This window comes from Muntiacus reevesi, chromosome 17 (genome assembly GCF_963930625.1).
Source record: "Muntiacus reevesi chromosome 17, mMunRee1.1, whole genome shotgun sequence".
In the NCBI taxonomy this organism is placed as follows: Eukaryota; Metazoa; Chordata; class Mammalia; order Artiodactyla; family Cervidae; genus Muntiacus; species Muntiacus reevesi.
The window spans coordinates 48,371,729-48,389,965 of record NC_089265.1 but is presented as its reverse complement, the minus strand read 5'-3'; the positions used below and the strand labels follow the sequence as shown (position 1 = coordinate 48,389,965).

The 18,237-nt window shown below is 39.7% G+C and overlaps 1 pseudogene; it reads left to right on the top strand.

Moving 5' to 3' along the window:
• The first annotated feature begins 16,057 nt into the window (after nt 1-16,057).
• LOC136148815 (small nucleolar RNA U3) lies at nt 16,058-16,138 on the top strand (annotated as a pseudogene).
• The last annotated feature ends 2,099 nt before the right edge of the window (nt 16,139-18,237 follow it).

The window sequence follows — 18,237 nt, the reverse complement described above, 5'->3', positions numbered from 1 at the left end:
TTGAAAAGACCCTAATGATGGGAAAGATTGAAGGCAGGAGGAGAAGGGGATGACAGAGGATGAGATGGTTGGATGGCATCACCGACTCAAAGGACATGAGTCTGAGTAAACTCCGGGAGTTGGTGATGGACAGGGAAGCCTGTCGTGCTTCAGTCCATGGGGTTGCAAAGAGTCGGAAATGATTGAGCGACTGAACTGAACTGATATGACAGAATGGGCAGAGAATAGTCACTGGAGTCCAACATTCCTGAACTCAAGCAGGAAGTCTGTGACTTACAGGCTGGGTGGCTTCAGTCCAATGACATAACTTCTCTGGACCTCAAGTCCCGCAGTTTATATAGAGGGCTTAGCGATATTCACCTGGCAGGGCAAGTGCTAGAGCTGAAATAATGCATAAACTACACAGGGTATAAATGACTCTCAAAATGTGGTAGCTGCTGTTATTCTTGAGTTCATTAAAAAGTATGAGGAAAATGCAATAAACATAAGCTTTGGTGAGAAAAATTCTGAAGGCACAACTTTGCAGATTCTTGGGATACTTCAGACCAGTCTTGGGCCATTTCAAACCTTTGGTTTCTCCAGCAAATAATGAGGATAGGCTCATAGACATAGAAAGCCAATCCGCAGGGAGTCACTTCTTTCTCATTGTGTACACTGAGCTTCAAGGATGTAATGCCAGGATCACAAAGCATTACTCTGCATTCAAAACACTCAGTGATGGCAAGCAGCTCCTTCTAGTCCCAGATGCTAGTGGCCACCCCATCAATCACTCTCGCAGGCACCTATCAGCGAGTCATCGCCGTGTCAGAGATCTGTTTTGGCAGGCTCGCTGCAGGGTACACGTAATCAGCAGAGACGCCACACTTAACTGTGATTGATGCCCATCTTCTGACAATTTCTCCTGCCAGACCCCTCCATCATTCCATGGCAATGTTTTCCTGAGTGCTAAATAATTTCTCTGAATTATCACAGACGCTTTATAGATTGACTTGCAGAGATGTCTTTTTGTCACAGCCGCATTTGGAAGGATTTTTATCTTGAATGTCCCTCCCACCTTTTTTTTTAACCTCTGATGAGTCGTCCCATGTTTCTATGACTTTCTTCATTCATCACAGCAGGACATTTTTTGGAGGTAAATAACAGGATATTATGATCAGTCTAGTTGGGCAGATGGCTGAAATCCATTTCAAATTCTTCATTTGGCTGGCAGCATGACCTTGAAAATCTAATTATTACTATGACTTTGTTTAAACTATGCTTTTGTTATTATGATGTCTCTTTTCTTAGAGGTTATAATTCTTAAGAATATGAGAGGTCAGACAAATCCAAATAAGTGTTCTGCACCCCCCCTTATAATCTGCCATTTGATATTAACCAGAGAGGTGTTCCATATCAGCACCTGGGTGAGGTGACCTCATTGCTCCCTGTCCTTTTTCTTCCATCAAGCCCTAGTTATAACCCAGATGCATAAATGCCATGAAATTACTAGTAGATGACAGATTCAGGTGGCCCAAGAATTTCCTCTCTTACAAGAAGACACCTGTAACTGAAAGCTAAAGATACACCAAATGAAACACTTGATCCCCTTTAATGAAAATGAACAGCACTTTCATTTGATGGTATCCAAAGATTCACTGCAGAAAAAATATATTTAAAATTCCAAATGTAATGTATGAGTATAAAATTTTGAGGCAGGTCCTATCTTAAAATATAGCCACACTGAAGGTTAAGGATTCAATGTATGAATTGTGGGGAACACAATCGAGTCCTTCACACCAGTCCTCCCAAAATTGTGTTCTCGAGAAGTATAAAACACATATGATAGAAATTATCTCTGTTGTCTGGTTAATCATTAATCAAAGGAACAAGGCAGAGTCCTTTGATAGACAGACAAAACATCTAAGGTAATATAATTCAGTGACTAAACTGAGCTGAGCAAATCTCTCTCTTAACCATTTGGTAAAGATTTCTTGTCATCTGATTAGGAAACAGGTTGTTTTCATAGCACTGACTGTTCCATATCACTGTTCACTCCTCTACCCTGGACCAATTTATTTTGCTCCCAGTCACCTCAGGAATTTTCAAGATGTCAATTTTTCCTTGAACAGCAGCCACAATAATGGTTTCAGAAAAGACGGAGTTAAGAAATGGAAGGGAGGGTAAGAAAACCACTTTTGTCTTCATCAACATGCTAAGCACAGACACAGCTAGTTCCATACTATGCTGTCCAAATCAGGCCAAAACCTTTAGCGAACTTTACTGAAAACTGGGGTATAGCAAGAGGGAATTACATTTCATAGATGCTCAAGCTCAAATACTAGAAATAACTGATCTCATACCACAAGGGCCCAACTCCTTCCCTTATGATCCCCTGGATGTGCCGCAGTCTAGCTCTGAGCCTGCTTCCACATGGAGAAAGTCTGCCATACTCACTGGAACAGAGGGGGTGGGGGTGGAGAGAGAGAGAAAAGAGAACATGAGCTCCACGCCTGCTCCCTATGGTGTCACAGGCCACAGATACCTGCTCCAGATCTGCTTGCCAGAGTCTTCACGTTGTATCTCAGATCCCTCACCTTCTAAAATGATTGGCTTTTGCAATGCTCAATACTTTCATTGGAAAAAAAAAAAAGCATTTCCTATCGTTGGTAGTTACTCTTGGCTTTGCCCTACAATCTTGTTCAGATTTTATGTCATTCACAAATAACTACTAAGAGTATTTTCATCAATATCTAGGAAATTCAGTTCATGGCTGCAACCAACAACCTTAACATGTGGTTTGTGTTGGGTGTCAGCAATCAAATCCTCCACCAGCATGAGATGAGATCATGTCCCAGAACTCTTCCTATCATCTTCTGGTTTCTAATCCTATTTGTGTGTGGATCACTGCTTGAATGAGAAAATCATACACATACACACATTTTTAAAAGCAATTTTTTGAGGGAGTGAAATTTTAATCTGCAATTTTGGAAAAAATAATCCTAAAAGAAGTGCTATCTAGAGATCAAACTTACCACAAATAAGATAAATTTGATGTTTTAATGGAATTGAGTCTTTGCTTTTTTTCTTCGCTTTCCTTTTTACCACCAAAAGTCAATAGAAATAGACTTTTCAGAAAGAACTATTTGTCCTCAAGAGCAAATCGAAGCCCCCAACTTCTTGAAAATTTGAGGTTACATTTTTTTCTATTAAGGTTTCAAAACTCCAATTCATAAAAGTACAATTTTTAAAAATGCCCTTATCTTTAGAAGTCTCTACAAGAAGAAAGCTTCCCAAATGTAAGAACACAGTCCTAAGATGCAGACAGTAGATCAGCCTCCACTTCCACAGTAAACCCTAGGGGAGAGAGTCCTCCACTGGTAGCCTCGATAGAAGTGAGATCTCTACAGCTAGAGACGGATTCCACTTTCAATCTTCAAACCTAAGAGAAGTGGCCAGCATAGAATGATCCAGCCCCTTCCTATTAAATGTAATAAAAGCTATAATTGCTAACCCTGTAAACCAGGCTTGCACAGAGAAATACAACCTAGTACATGAAAGATTATTCTAACTACAACACTATCACTTTAAAAAATAACTCCAAAGACTGAGATGTTTTAAAGAAGTGAGGCGAGGCAAGCCTTTATTTCCAAGACTGTTCAGCCCAGCATCAAGTTCCAAGTCTGACAGTACCGAGCTACATGACTCTGCAGGGACCTCAATACCTGACTCAGCCTCCCAGTGGGCCTTACCAACTCCCAAGGCTCAGGCCCCAGGTATAAGAGCCCCATTACTCCAAACCTGCATAATCACATTTTTTTCCCTTAAGCCCTTGACCTCAGGGGACTACCCTGCAAAAGGAAATGCCAATTTACCATTAAACATTTAATAAAGAAAAGACAACAAAGAAATCCTCTTTTAACCACATTGCATGTTTGAGACACCTTTCATGATGAGAACTGCTAAACTGAAACCACAGAGAAGGATGTCCTAAAATTTTTCCTTCTGGAAACAAGGGATTTGTCCACTTCTCCCCAGGAAGCATAAATTTGCAGTCTTTACCAGCCACTGGGCAAGGCTCTGGGGCTACAGGTAGGCAAGAGCCTTGCTCTCTGCAACCAATGTACATTCCTCTGGAGGAAACACACTGGAGCTTCCACCAATATCAGGCAGAATAAAACATACATCAAATATAAAGCATAGGCAAAATACTGTGGGCACTCAGAAGCAATAATGACAACAGTGATGATGCTACAGGTGATGATAAAATATCAATAATAGAACACTTCCATTTTTAAAGGACAGGTACTCTACTAAGCAATTTATATACTGTAGCAGAGTTTTCATGATACTTTTATGTGATGGGTTCTATTATTACCTCCATTTCACAAATATGGAAACTGAGGCATGCAGAGGAAGGAATGCCTCAGTGGGTTTCAAGCAGACAGAACGTTCTCATTGAGGATGTTAGTGAAGCCATAGCTTGGGAGGATGAATGGGACTTAAATAGACGGAGTAGGAAGAGGGGAGAGACAGAAGGATGTTCAGACAGAGGAAAGAAAGTACAAGATATAAAGAACCAAGCTAAAACTAAAGGGACAGTTGTGCTGAAAATGGAAGGAGGGCAGTGTTAAAAATGACATAGAGCATTTAAAACAGTTGCAACAGTACCACACACCTAACAGACCCTCAACAAATGTGATGTTGTGAAGTGAGGTGATGACTATTTCTCAGCACCAGTCTCGCTTTCACTTCTACTGGGCCCTATTAATTGATATTTGCTTCTTGCTCGTGCTTCAGACACTTGTAGCATTATTTTTTACTCTTTAACCTGTATTCTAACTCATTTCTCCTATAAACTGAAGGGCAATGCAATCACAGTTGAGCAATGGGCTGGGATACCAAACAAAAGTTTTAAATGTGAAATAGGAAAAAAAAAAAATCTACCCTGCCAAAAAACACATCAGCAAAATTGAATGAAAGTTGCCACTTGGTGACAGGAAAAGAATGTGGAGGGTAAATGAAAGACATAAACTATCACTTCAGTGACAGGAGAAATAAACTAATCTTTGGTGGACACTTACTTCATGCCAGCACTTTTTCTATGCTACCTCTCCAAATTCTACCAGCAAGGCACTATTATTCTTATTTTACAGATGAGAATACTGATACTTACAGATGTGAAATCTTGTCTGAAATCACTGCAATAGCAATGGCAGATTCCACTTTCAAAACCTTGTCTATCTGACTCTCAATCCTGTGTTCTTTCTACTCTGATGTACTGTATCCACAAGAACTAAGAGTCAATCAGGGTATTATTTTTATCTCAATCTCTCTCCCCCCTGCCCCAACCTATATGTTATATAATATGACATATTTGATTAATGTTTTTTACTTACTTAATACTATGAATAGATATTGAGTCAATCAAGTTTTAGGATCCCAGAGCAAGTTTTCATGCATAAGAACTTGAGAGACAGTCATGAGTAAAACAGAGCTATAAGAATGGCTCTATTCGTCAATGTGTTGGTATATTAAATAAAAATATGAAAACAACTGTAAACACTACTCAAATAATTAAATAATTTTAGTATTTTAAAAGGCTCTCTTTAAGTTAAAATGGTTAATCTTTCAAAAAACTGGAAAATCTGTTTGAGAGAGTTGGGAAAAGAACCACGTCAAAGCTGTGAAAAACAGAATTTCCTGACTGCAAGCAAGTCTGTCTCTGACCATCTTCTAAACACTGCCTTTATGAGCTGTCGCTCCTCCTGCAGATTCCAGTGATTAGCCAAAATGTTATTTTCTTAAGATAGAGAAAACTGAGATTTTATCTAAATAGAAAGCTTTGCCACTGTTTGATTTAAAAGTTCACTCAAAATCACCTAGAATTGGTTTAACTTTGTAACGGGAAAAGAAGCAAAAGTGTGATGCTATTGATTAAACCATACACACAGAAGTGATAAATTTGCACCCTTCATCTGATACTAATCAAGCCTATGTCAGTGTAGGGCTGTGTAAATTTCAAAGCAGTTATATATATATTTATCTTGTCATTGAATTTGGTCAACATTCCTCTGGAGTAAATAGCATAGGAAAAAGAGTCAGCATTTTACGTTAAGAAAACTTGAGGCCTGGAGACATTAAATAGCTTTCTTACAGTCTCAGAGTTTGGGAAAAGTTAGTGAGGACTAAACTTCTTGTCTCAGTAACTCCTAACCTGGTGTTGGTTCTACTGCTCCAGCATCTCACGACACAAGCAAAGGCACCATAGATATCACGTCCCTTGTTGGGCTCCCAGGGGGCGCTAGTAGTAAACAACCTGTTTGCCAATGCAGGAGAGATGTAAGAGATGCAGGTTTGATCCTTGGGTCAGGAAGATCCCCTGGAGGAGGGCGTGGCAATCCACTCCAGTATTCTCATCTGGAGAATCCCATGGACAGAGGAGCCTGGCAAGCTACAGTCCATAGGGTCACAAAGTTGGACACAACTGAGTGACTTTCACTCTCATTGTGAGGATTCTATAGCAACAGAGATGGGATCTGAGACTCTGATGCCTTAAAAAGTGCCAGGGCATTCCTGATCAGAAAATCTGGGAAACTATCCATTTGGTAAAAGTCCCAGCTCAGAGCAATACAGCAATATACTGCAAAATACTTTTCTTTGGAAATTCAAGCTCATATTAATTGCAGTCAAAATTCCTTTAATATTCTTTAATATTCCTAGAGATAATTTTAACAACTGAATCAAAATATGAGTTACTTCAGCTCATGGTTCATTAAAATGTTGTTTACGAATAATGTTTTTAAAAACAACACAGTGTGATCAGAACTGCAATAGGTATAGAAACAAAACAAGAGATAAGTATTATTTTGGGTGAATGGGTTAATAGCTTATGTAAAGTGATTATGCATATAATTAAAAATAGAGTTAGCTTTAAATAACATCCAGAAAGAGAAAAAGTAAAAAGAAAAGATAACCACAGAACTGTAAATTCTTCTAGAACTACACTTAGAAACTCAATTTCCATCCTAGGCACCTCTTGACTTAATTCTATTGTTGACTGCCTAGATGCTTATTTGATAATGATGGAAGTAGGAGAGTCATGAACTGTGTATAAAGGCTTCCCACAATTCATTTATTCATTCATTCAAGAAATACTTGTTGAACTCTGATCACATAGTAGGTACTATGAGAGAAGCTAGTTTTACAAGGTGATGCAAACTCAGGCTCTTTTTCCCAGGATTAATAATCTACTGGGAGTTGAAGAAGAGTAAAGTGATAACTATAAATAAAGGAGCTATGAGTACACAGGAAAGGAAATTACTCAAATCTGAGTGCAAGATTTCAACTACCATTTAAACTGAGAAGCAAAGATGAATAGAAGTTGGTCAGGTGAAGTGGTGTGGGAATGCTCCAGGTAGAGTAGATATTGTGCAACACCCTATAAGTGAAACAGAACCTGAATCACTCATGGAACTGAAAGAAATTTAGCATACAAACAGCAGGTTGTCAGGGGGAGAGTGGAATGAAAAGAGGCTTAAAAGATAAGCAATGCCAGATCATCAGAATTCTGGACACTGAAGGATTATAAGCAGCATAGAGAGATATGATTAGGTTTGTGTGTTTGAGACGCATCATACTGGCTATAATATGAAGAATGATTGAAGGAAGGAATGTCTAGAGTTTTATTAGACAGCTTTTTTCATAGTTCAGATGAGACACAGGCTAGAATAGAACAGTAGCAGTGGGGATGGAGAGAGGTAAGTTTATTCAATAGAAACACCTGATTCTGTGAGTGATTACACATAGGAGTAAGAAGAAGGGAAGCTCCAAGAAAAATGTTAAAGCTTCTTACTTGAGGAACTGAGTAACTGATTATTGCAGTTCCCATTTTTTGAGTAGGAAACACAGAAGAAAAGCATATTTTAGGAAGTTGACAGTGATTTTGAGGGGTTCAAGTTATATCCAAGTAGAATATTCAACTGGTAGCTTTACATACACACACACACACATATATACATATATATATCTGAGTCTCTGAGCTGGAACCATACATTTAAGAGACATCACCAGAATTCTATGCTGCAACTAATAAGAGATGCTTCATCTTTTTTACAAAACTGCAGCGTCAAATGAAAGATTATGTAGTAGCAGCATAGTTTTTACATCTAAAAACAGGCCATCCCACTCTCAGATTTAACTCATTATCTAGAAAGGGGAAGTGTCATTTGAATAACTAGACTTAATCACAAGGCCCATGATGATGGAAGAAGATCTGATCCTGAGTATACTGTCTGGATCTCTCCTGGTCCCATTTACCAGGGCACTCTGGGTGTGTCTTTAGGGAAAGAGCTGCATAGGAGTTTGAAAGGGCATTATTGGTTATTAATAGCTTAAAAATGAACCAGGCCTACATGCGCATCAGGCTCCTGAGACTAAGAATAATGTTAGGAAACGTAAAGACAATCATCAAATTACAAGAGAAGAGAAAAAAATAAAAGAACTACAAAACAACCCAAAAACAGTTAACAAAATGGCAATAGGTGCATCAGTTCAGTTCGGTCGCTCAGTCATGTCCGACTCTTTGCGACCCCATGAACCACAGCACGCCAGGCCTCCCTGTCCATCACCAATTCCCAGAGTTCACCCAAACCCATGTCCATTGAGTCAGTGATGCCATCCAACCATCTCATCCTCTGTCATCGCCTTCTCCTCCCACCTTCAATCTTTCCCAGCATCAGGATCTATTCAAATGAGTCAGCTCTTAGCATCAGGTAGTCAAAGTATTGGAGTTTCAGCTTCAGCATCAGTCCTTCCAATGAACACCCAGGACTGATCTCCTTTAGGATGGACTGGTTGGATCTCCTTGCTGTCCAAGGGACTCTCAAGAGTCTTCTCCAAAAACACAGTTCAAAAGCATCAATTCTTTGGAGCTCAGCTTTCTTTATAGTCCAACTCTCACATCCATACACGACTACAGGAAAATAGGTACATACTCATCAGTAATTATTTTAAGTGAAGAAGGACTAAATGCTTCAACTCAGACATAGAATGGCTGAATGGATTTAAAAATGTATATATGATGCCACAAGAGATTCACTTCACATCTAAAGCTAAGAAGTTGACAGTGAAAAATGGAAAAAGGTACTCCATTCAAGTGGGAATAAAGGAAAGCTGTGATAGCAATACTTAGACAAAGCAGACTAAAACAATGACTGTAACAAGAGACAAAAAAAGGACATTATATAACGATGAAAGAATTGATCCAACAGAAAGTACAATTGTACAAATATATGCACCCAACATAGGAGCATCTAAATACATAAAGCAAATATTAACAAGCATAAAGGGAGAAATTGACAGTAACACAATGCTAGTAGGAGAATTTAACATCCCACTTACATCAATGAATGCTTCATCCAGACTGAAAACCAATAACAAAATGCTGGTCTTAAATGACACATTAAAGCAAACGAACTTTTTCTCTGTGTGTGTGTGTGTGTGTGTGTGCGCGCGTATGTATGTAAGTGGGGGGAGAAGGAGAGAGAAAGAATTCCACTCTAAAATAGCAGAATACACATCCTTTTCAAGTGCACATAGAATATTCTCCAGGATAGATCATACACTACATCACAAAATAAACCTTGGTAAACTTAAATTAAAATCATGTCAAGCATCTTTTCTGGCCACAATACTATGAGACTACAAATGAACTACAAGAAAAAAAAACTGAAAAAAAACACAAACATGTGGAGTCTAGACAGTATGCTACTAAACAACCAATGAGTCACTGAAGAAAGCAAAGAAATAGTCAAAAAATACTTGGAAGACAAATGAAAAGAAAACACAACAATCCAAAATCTATGGGACACAGCAAATACTATGATAAGAGGGAATTTTATAGCAGTACAAGTCTACCTCAGGAAATAAGAAAAACTGCAAAAAGATAACCAAATATACAGCTTCCTTGGTGGCTCAGTGGTAAAGAATCTGGCTGCTAATGCAGGAGATGCATGTTCAATCCATGGGCCAGGAAGATTCCCTGGAGAAGGAAATGGCAACCCACTCCAGTATTCTTGCCTGGAAAATCCCACGGCCAGAGGAGCCTGGCAGGCTGCAATCCATGGGGTGGCAAAAAGAGTCAGACAGAACTTAGCAACTAAACAACAACAAACCAAACACACCTAATAGAACTAGTAAAAGAAGAACAAGCAAAATCCACACTGGCAGAAGGAAAGACATTATAAAGATCAGAGCAGAAATAAGACAGACAGACACTAAGAAAACAATATGAAAGATCAATAAAACTAAGAACTAGCTCTTTGAAAAGATAAGCAAAAGTAATAAACATTTTGATAGGGCCATCAAAAAAAAGAGAGAGGGCCTAAAACAACAAAACCAAAAATGAAAGAGGAGATGTTATAACTGACATCACACAAAAAACAAAGGATCATAACAGATTACTACAAATAATTAAACACCAATAAATTGGACAACCTAGCAGAAATCCATAAATTTCTAAGAGCATACAATCTCCCAAGACTGAATCAGGAAGAAATAGAAAATATGAACAGATCAATTGAATCAGCCATCAAAAAACTCTCAATAAACAAAATTCCAGACCAAAGGCTTCACAAGTGAATTCTACCAAACTTTTATAGAAGAATTAACACCTACTCTTCTCCAACTATTTCAAAAATTGAAGAAGAAGGAATGCTTCCAAACTCATTCTACAAGGCCAGCATCATTCTGATACCAAAGCCAAACAAGGACACCTTAAAAAAGAATATTACAGACCAGTATCACTGATAAACATAGAAATAAACATCCTCAACATAATATTAGCAAATAAAATTCAACCATAAATTAAAAGGATCATACACTGTGATCAAGTGGAATTTATTCACAGGAGTGGTTCAACAGCCACAAAGAAATCAATGTGATATGCCACATTAACACACTGAAGAATAAAAATCATCATTATGATCATGTACCACCTATATCTTGGCTTCAGTGTCTCCTTTCAGGTGAACTCAAACTGGGCAGAACCCAGGAAGTCTTCAGCATGTACTCGAATTTTATATTTTTCTTTATGAAAATTACCTGGGAGGTATCTATTCTATGGTCCCTGGTGGCTCAGACGGTAAAGCATCTGTCCACAATGCGGGAGACCCAGGTTTGATCCCTGGGTCGGGAAGATCTCCTGGAGAAGGAAATGGCAACCCACTCCAGTATTCTAGCCTGAAAAATCCCATGGAGGGAGGAGGCTGGTAGGCTACCGCCCATGGGGTCACAAAGAGTCAGACACAATGGTGCCAATAAGAAACATAATAATAATGGCTAGTATTTGTAAGAAGTACTCTATACCAAGCACTGAGTCAGATGCCTTACACAAATTTGGTCCCAAGACAAACCATATGACATAAGAGCTATCATTATCTCTGTTTTACTGATGACAAAACTGAGATTTAGAGTCATGAAACTATGTGTCTGAAGTTATGATGTTAGCAAGAGGCAGAGCAATTTATATCCAGGCAAATTTTACCCTGTATCTTAGGAAAATGCATAAGATTAGCACCCACTTAAGAAACTGAAGAAGTCTGGGGGAGCCTGGGAAGAGTCAGTTAGGTAGGAGGAAAACCCCTCGCTTGACAGTTGGTTGAATGAGTGGTCAAGCCTGCACAGAAGGAAGGAATATCAGGTTATGGTTGGCTATCCTGGCCTGCATTAAAAGCAACACTCCTCCCAGCGAGTCTGTGTTTAACATATAAATAAGTAATTCAAATATAAATTGCAATCCCTACAGTGCCTTCGTCCTTTTTTTTTTCCCATTTGAGATATAAAAAGCATCTACAAACATATGCTCCTGCCGGATTTTTCTTTGTGGCCTGCTCCAAAAAGACTCTTCAAAAACAACTGCCCACGGTCTTTTTCAGAGCCTGCATCTCTGGTGTGTCACTTGTAAAGGACAGAAATATTCCATGCGTGGTTAAAGGTGGTGCCAAGAGAAAGCATGGAAGATTTAGTTTTTAGCTGATTCGGTTACATGTTAACGAGGGACTGCGGTTCAAAAAAGGAGCTCACAGCTCTTCACGTTAGAGGTGTCCCCTTCCGCTCAGTGTTGAATTAAACTGAACTGTAGCCACAAGGGAGGAGTGTAACTGGTCACTTTTAACAAGAGTGTCCTGAAGAGGGACCACTGTGCTTCCCCCCACACCACCTCCTGGCTCTTGGGCTATAGCCATTATAATTAATTATAATGCTGTGGCACTCTAGATGTCAATTTCAGTCTGTGACTTAAAGAAAAGCAAAATGATAAAACCCGACATTAAAGCAGTCGGAACAACGTTTAATTTGGTTAAGGAGCAAGCCCTCTTTGAGGTTCCAAATCTCTGCTGCAATTGCTAGTACAGCAGGTAACAAGCAAACGAATGAACAAAAATCTAGGATGGTTCCTTTCCTCCTTGGAAATCTTCATACCAAGAAGTAAGGAGTAGCATTTTGGATACAGTTGAGGTACTGGGTTATAAAATGAATCCTTTGGGGGGACATTTTTGTGAATTCAGTATCAAAATCTAAACAGACAGCAATATTATGATCTGAATACAAAAGAGTTTATGCCAGTTAGAGCTACAGCATAGGTTTCTGAATGTGTGAATGACATTCCAGCAACTTCCTGCCTCTCAACAAATCTTCTGAATATGAACTCTTAAAGCCTAGGAAGAATTTCCCAGATAACTGAACCATGTTTGCATATTTGAGAAGGAAAATGCTAATAACTGAACTGAAGTGAGAGTTAAATATTAAGTTTCACTGGTAGCAGTAAATGATTATATTCCAATGTTTTTCAAAGATTAATGTATGACTTCACAACTTTTTTTATAGTGGACTCAAATAACCTTTAAAAAATATGGTAATCACAGTTCTCTTCCTGAAGACACCTGCACTCCTGAGAAGAAAACAGTTTCTCCCCCCCTTTTTTCTGTTGTGATCAGTAGGGCACTCAATGAAAAAAGGAAAAAATGTGCCTGGGTTTATGGGGGACAAAATTGAAAAATCACTCAGATATACTTTGTTGTTTCCTTATCATCTTCTTTATTCAGATATATTTAGTGAGGAAACAGATGCTGGAGTTCCCTGGTGGTCCAGAGGCTGGGGGTTGCCTGCCAATGCAGGGGACGTGGGTCTGATCACTGGTCTGGGAAGATTCCACACGTTGTGGAACAGTTAAGCCTATGGGCAGCAACTACTGAGCCTGCACTCCAGAGCCCATGACCCACAACAAGGGAAGCCTCTGCAATGAGAGGTCTGAGCACTGCAACTAGAGAGCGGCCTCCACTGGCCACAACTACAGGAAGGCCACATGCAGCAGCGAAGGGCCAGTGCAGCCAGAATAAATGAATTACTGAAAAAAAGAAACAGATGTTGTCCGGGTTGGCCAGGGCCAGTGCTGTGTGAGATGAGTGAGGCAGTTGGTAGGGTGCAACATTTAAGGAGGTTCTCCCTTTCAGAATCATGCAATGCTTGACGCCCACGTCACTTTAGCACAGCTCAGTGAAACCAGAATGGGGCTTTTGCTCTGGCCTGTGACCACCAGCACACTGCACTGCACTTCATTCTTTCATCTATTTATTCACTCAATAAATATTTATTGAGCGTCTGATATGTACCAGGTACTCCTCTTGGTGTTTGATAAACAAAATCAACAAAATTTCCTGCACTCACATTCCCAGAAAGGAACACAAACAACAAAAAAACAAACATAATAAATAAGACAAAGAATGGTATGTCAGAGCCGGCTAAGACTCTGGCTAAATAAAAAGAGAAAGGATAAGGGAAACCAGGAGTGCCGGAAAGAGCGACAGTTTTAGATGGAGGCTTCTGTATTTATGAGGATCAGTGGACATGGGCCTCGCAGGTGGCTCAGTGGTGAAGAATCCGCCTACCAGTGCAAGAGACCTGGGTTTGAACTCTGGTTTGGGAAGATCCCCTGGAGAAGCAAATGGCAACCCACTCCAGTATTCTTGCCTGGGAAATCCCATGGACAGAGGAGCCTGGCAGGCTATATAGTACATGGGGGTCACAAAGAATCAGACATGATTGAGCAACTAAACAACAATTGGACATCAGTGAAAGCACATTTTAGCAATTACCTGAGGTCCATGTGGAGTAAGCCAGGCAGATATTGGGAAGGCATTCTGAACATCAGGAACAGTCTGTGCAAAGGCCCTGAACAAGAATGTGCCTAATATGTTTAAAAAACAGCAAATAGGTCAGGAAATGCAGTCAGAGAGGTGAGAGTACAAGGGGACTTACTGTACATTGTAAGGACCACGGATTAAATCCTGAAAGAAATAAGGAGCCACTGTGAAATTTCAAAATAATCTGTGCCAAGTTTAGCAGGCCTACTCTGGCTGTCTTGTTGATAGCAACCATAGCAAGGAGCAAATATGAAAGCAGGGAGACAAGTTAGGCTACCATAATACACTAAGCCAAAGATGATGGTAGACTGGCCCACCCTGGTGATGGAGCGTGGTTGTATTCTTGAATCTATTTTAAAGGTAGCCACCAGAATTCCTGATGATTTGGATACAGGGTGAGATAGAGGGGAATCAGAAGTAACTTTGAGATATTAGGTCTGAGTGAATGGAAAGAGGGCATTACCATTTTCTGAGATGAGAATGAACACAGATGTGGGCAATTTTAGGATAAGGACCCCATTTTTTATTTTGGATAAATGTGAGATGGTATAAGACTTCTAATTGAAGATCCTAAGGGCTTCCCTTGTGGCTCATCTGGTAAAGCATCCGCTTGCAATGCAGGAGACCTGGGTTCGATCCCTGGGTTGGGAAGATCCCCTGGAGAAGGGAAAGGCTACCCACTCCAGTATTCTGGCCTGGAGAATTCCATGGACTGTGTAGTCCATGGGGTCGCAAACAGTCGGACACAACTGAGCAACTTTCACTTTCACTTTCAGAAGGTGACTAAATATATGAGTCTAGAGGCAGGGGAGAATCCAGGTTGAATATACATATTTGGACATCAACATAAAGAAGTTATATGAAATTATTATAGATAAGATCACCAAAAGGAGAGAGAAGAGATCTGAGGATTAAAGCTTGGAGCATTCCAATAGCAAGAGATAAAGAAGAAGAGGAACCCACACAAAGAAAACCAAGGAAATGTGCTATCAGAGAGTCAAGTAAAAGAGTTTCCAGGAGGAATGATCAGATACTAAATGCTTCTAGTGATCAAATTAGATGAAGACTGAGAGTCCCTTAGACAGAGGTCCCCAACCTTTTCAGCACCAGTGACTGGTTTTGTAGAACACAGTTTTCCCACAAATCAGGGAGGTGTGGTTTCAGGATGATTCAGAGTTCGAGGACCCCTGCTTTAGGACATTAAATGATGTGGAGACCATCCGTGACTTTTGGTAAAAACAGTTTGAGTTGAGTCAGGTGAGAGGTAAAAGCCAGATGGGAGTGGAATTAAGAAAGAAACAAGAATGGAAAATAACAATAGACAAAATTTTAAAGGAGATTTGAATGAAAGGAAAGTTAGAGAAATGGTACTATGACTTTTAGTCAAAACAAGGTCACAAACAGTTTAAAATAAGATCAGAGAAGTAAAGGCTGGAAAAAATAGTAGCATGTTTCTGTGCTGAGGGGAACTGGCTCTTGCCAATGGGCTTACTCTGCATTGGCACTCGGCTATTAACATCCTGTCTTACCAGGAATAACTTTATCTACACAGAAAATAGTTCAATGCTTTATACAGAATAAAAGAATTTGGGATTATTTAATAGTAAAAGAGGGTTTCTCAGGTGGCTCAGTGGGTAAAGAATATGCCTGCAATGCAGGAAACAGAGGAGATATGGGTTCAGTCCCTGGGTAGGTAAGATCCCCTAAAGGAAGAAATGGCAATCCAGTCCAGTATTCTTGCCTAGAGAATCCCATGGACAAACGAGCCTGGCGGGCTACAGTCCACAGTCATAAAGAGTCGGACACAACTGAGATGACTGAGCACGCACAAGAGTAAAAGAACCCAGTGGATACAATCCAAGTTTCAAGTTAAAAAGCAGAAGGCTATACTTTCAGGGATCATTTCTATAGTTTGTTACTAGAGAAGTTTTTCAAGCTAAAAAGCAACCCCCTTGGATGGGAAAAGTTGGGTGGATATAGGTCAGTAATTCAAAGAACTCTGAAGAAGTAGATGAGATAAAGATATCAGCCAACAAAGCAGTAATTGTATGTTAATCACACAGAAGTAAGAAATACCTGTGTTAGAAATTCATCACCATAGGGATTATACCATAAAGGTCCCTAATTCAGTTATTGCTTCAATATTTAGGAAACATATTTGCTAAAGTAATCATGTGTTTCAAAAGAAGCTCCTAACACAAGCAAACACAGTAGGCTTAAACTCATGACTACTACAACTGTACACAAAATGTATCTCAAGTTTCTAATCTTGTAAGCGTGGTGAGAAATTAAGTTCCAGGCATTCCTCCCATTGAGGTTGGGCTAAATTCTCTGGGTGGGGGCTTACATAGTCCAGATCTTTCAGGAAGACCCTATGAGCTTTAGATTCATGGTGAAAGTGTTAGTCATGTCCGACTCTTTGTGGCCCCATGGACCACCAGGCTCCTCTGTCCACGGAATTATCCAGGCAAGAATACTGGAGTAGGTAGTCATTCCCTTCTCCAGAGGATCTTCCCAACCCAGGAATCAAACCTGGATCTCTTGCATTGGAGGCAGATCCTTTACCGTCTGAGTCACCAGGGAAGCCCCTAAATTTATGGTGGTCCTTATGATGTGCTCACGTAGAAAAGTCAGCGTGGTTGAACCCTTTAAGATGTGTATTCAAGAGCATTTTTGAGGAGGCTAGAAGCTCATATAACTAACATTTTTTCCCACTTAAATGCATTAAGCTGTTTGTCTTTCTCAGATCAGTCCTCTATTCTAGGCAGAAAAGTGGCAGGGTAGGGGAATTAGGTGTGGGTCCCTGGAAACATACTCTTTTCTGGTGCTGGACAACTCCTCCCTCCCCCAGATTGACAGTTTCTGCCTCTACTACCCAAACTAAAACCCTTCTCCGTCTCCCTTGTATCTGTTTATGTAAGTTATACTGCAGAAATAAACTCTTAAGGGACTTACATAAAGGTTTATTTAAACCTTACACAACGGTTTATTTCTGCCCATATTCATGTCAGCTGCAAACTGGAGATGACTCCAATTCATTACTTCTTCATTAGTGGATTCAGGTTGTTGGAGCTGGTCTTAACTGCCCTCATGGGAAGAAAGCAAGACCATATTATGAAATGATCCTTAGGCTTCTGTTTGGGAGTGGCATATATCAACTCTGCTCAAAATATATCATCCGAAACACATCACATGGCCAAGCTGTTGGGGAGGGAAGTAAACTACGGAGAAACATGGAAGAATTGGGAACAATAACACAATCTACCAAACTCTAGATCCTGGGGCATTTTAGAGAAACAAAATGTCAGGTTTCTTCCCTGGAGGTAAAGTAGCAATGAGAAAATCAAACCAGTTAGCATTTTATTTCTTATTAACTCAGTTTGCTGTGTTGGCAAGCACACTGTGGTTACATAGAGCTGCTAAAGGAAATTTGGGATAGTGGGGTCTATCAATTCTACAATATTATCAATCAGGTTCTGACCAAGCATTTAATACATATTAACTCATCTAACCCTTAGAAGAAATCCATGAGGCAGATACTATTTTTTACTTTCTCTCCTCATTTGTAGAAATAAAGGAATTTAGGCATAAAAATACAGTCACTTAAGAAAAAACAAGTGATAAATTGTGGCTGGAGGATTAGGTGTTTCGCTCCAGGATCTGAGTTCTTAGCTATGTCCTAAAAATATATTGAGAATTAGACCTAGTCAGAGTACTTAGGGTACCCTAGTAAGAGAATCAGTGGCAATTATCCAGTTTCATTTTAGATAATACCCTTATATAAAAGTCTGGAAAAGGATTTTTTTCCTCTGTGTTTCCTTTGAAACATGAAGTCTTGCTGTGCCATTTTCAGATTAAAGCTCAATTAAGGGGAAAAAAAATACTTAAGCTATTGCTCTTTCAGCAGGGAAGTTACAGTCATAGTCATGTACTCTTAGGAACCAGTTATCTTTCCAGATGTTCAGCTGTGACCTTTCATTCATCTATAGGGATTCCAAGTCCACAGTCCAGGCCCTGACATGTCTTGCTGTGTGCCAAGAATTACTCACAAATTTTTAAG